The sequence below is a fragment of the Palaemon carinicauda genome, chromosome 10, assembly GCF_036898095.1.
Source record: "Palaemon carinicauda isolate YSFRI2023 chromosome 10, ASM3689809v2, whole genome shotgun sequence".
Lineage (NCBI taxonomy): Eukaryota > Metazoa > Arthropoda > Malacostraca > Decapoda > Palaemonidae > Palaemon > Palaemon carinicauda.
In genome coordinates this window covers 76,679,051-76,681,550 of record NC_090734.1, presented here as the reverse complement: position 1 = coordinate 76,681,550, position 2,500 = coordinate 76,679,051, and positions in this window count along the sequence as shown.

The window sequence follows — 2,500 nt, the reverse complement described above, 5'->3', positions numbered from 1 at the left end:
ATACTTGCATTTACAAACAAGAGGATTATGAAGTTGTAAATATAAAGTATAAAGTATGCTTTGACAATCGCATGAAAATGTTTTTTTTTAAATAACATACTGCGATCTAATTCTTATGATTTTCTCTCTCTCTCTCTCTCTCTCTCTCTCTCTCTCTCTCTCTCTCTCTCTCTCTCTCTCTCTCTCTCTCGTTTCCAGAAAAAAATGGTAGAAAATAAACTAGACCTAATTCTTTTTCCATAATGTTGTCGCTAAAGCTGGTCTCTCAAATTTACGACGTATTATAGTAGTTAGTTGCTCTACAGATTAAAAAAGTCTTAATGATGACATCATAAATCTTCCTAATTCATTATGAAATCCTGCGGTCTTCTTTTACGGCCAAAACCCCCTTATTTATCACAATCGGAAACACCATGTATGGTGTAAAAAGTGTATACGTACATTTGTGGAATCTTGACTAGAAAAATTTATTGTTAAATTCCTAGATAGTTTTCTAAACATAAAAATGTCAGTAGAATTTTAGCAGTGGACACTTTCACATTAATAACTTAAATAGTTTTATGAGATAATATTTCATTGTCATTATGCATTCTGACATCTGACATACTATTAGTCTTTCATTTATAATTTGTTCTGTACAGACTTATGAGTTAAAAAATTTCTAGCTTAAAAGTTTTTACCCTTCATCACAAAATTAATATTTTAGGATAGATGAACTTCACTCAACATAGCAAGTGAATTAGGAGACCCAAAATAAACCTAATGGATCTGTTAAGCCATAGAGAAAGTAGTTATGCAGTCAACAGAACAACACAGGACAGACGGACTTGCTGTTTTCTTTGGCCACAGAAGGTCTTCTTTACAAGCTTTTATAACTGTGCGAAAGATTATTTCCTTCATAGAAGCATCTCTCTCTCTCTCTCTCTCTCTCTCTCTCTCTCTCTCTCTCTCTCTCTCTCTCTCTCTCTCCTCTCTCTCTCTCTAAGACTTGTCCTCGCAGAGATGCTTACCTCCCAGCAAGCAAAAACGTCTCCATTTGCAGGGCGACAATTAATCACTTTTGCAGATGGACTCCACTCGTCTCCAGTCTGTAATCCTTTATAACCACCACTTACGATGACAGTTTCTTAACGTTATAAATGAGGGTTTAAATTGCTACGCCTCCGTCTTATTGTTCCTTAACTATTAACCCCTGCCCCTTCTCTCTCTCTCTCTCTCTCTCTCTCTCTCTCTCTCTCTCTCTCTCTCTCTCTCTCTCTCTCTCTCTCTCTCTCTACTTTTTCTTTTTCTTTCTTCAAGACCGTGGAAGAAGATAAATTTGTCTCGTCCTCTAGAAGTTGACTTTCTGACACAATCACCCGAACCTTTACATAAGAATTGTAGTGCTTTTATTCTATTCTGACGTTCTTTAGTTTTCTTCATATCAATTCCTTTTATCTCTCTCTCTCTCTCTCTCTCTCTCTCTCTCTCTCTCTCTCTCTCTCTCTCTCTCTCTCTCTCTCTCTCTCTCTCTCTATGTTTACTATGAGATTCCTGATACTTTTGTACAAAATCCCAGAAAATTACTTATATATTCTTTATCCTTCCATACTCTTTTTTCGTGTGTGTGTAACGAAAAAGTTTCCAATATTCGTTCTTTCTACGGTTTCTTTCTTGATATTTTCTAGGTACTAATTTCCCCATTTCTCCTCCCTGCCTTAATTTCAATTACCGCCTTTGTTTTTGATGTCTTATTTAGAATATCATCTCTCAACGAGTCTTTAAATCATACAAAACTATATGAAAATAAAAGGTCTTGAATTTTAATCCCATATCTCAATTGCTTACTTGTCCTTCATCGTATTTTTTTCCTCCAAAATCTTTATAATTCTTTTTCGCTTCTATTATTCTATGTGGGATTCGACATATTTCATTCCCTGACAATTCGAGTCTACTTTATTCCATGATAAATATCATCGCCATCGACACAACTAGTTTAATGATTATAATTATTGTTCAATGTCCATGTGAATTTATTTACCCGATTAAAAACTATAGAGGTTTAAAGGTTTAAAGGCCAGTCATGAATGGCAGAGGTAAGGGACAGTGACATTGCCCTAGCAAGCAGGACAATGCTCTAGAGACTAACCATATATACATTTGATCAGCGCCTAAACCCCCTCTCCAACCTAGGACTAAGGAGGGCCAGTCAATGGCTGCTGATGATTCAGCAGGTAGACCTATAGGCTCCACCAAAACCCCCCATCCTTAGCACACAAGGATGGCGAGGTTGCAGTATCTAATGGAACTAACAAGTTTGAGCGGGACTCGAGCCTCAGTCTAGCGATCACCAGTCAGGGACGTTACCAAAACGCTGTCAATCGATCATAATTCTATATATGCATATATATGTATATATGTAGATAATTCTATATGTGCATATATATGTATATATGTAGATAGATGGATAGATATTTTACTGAATATACACACAAAAAACACACACCACACACATGAATAT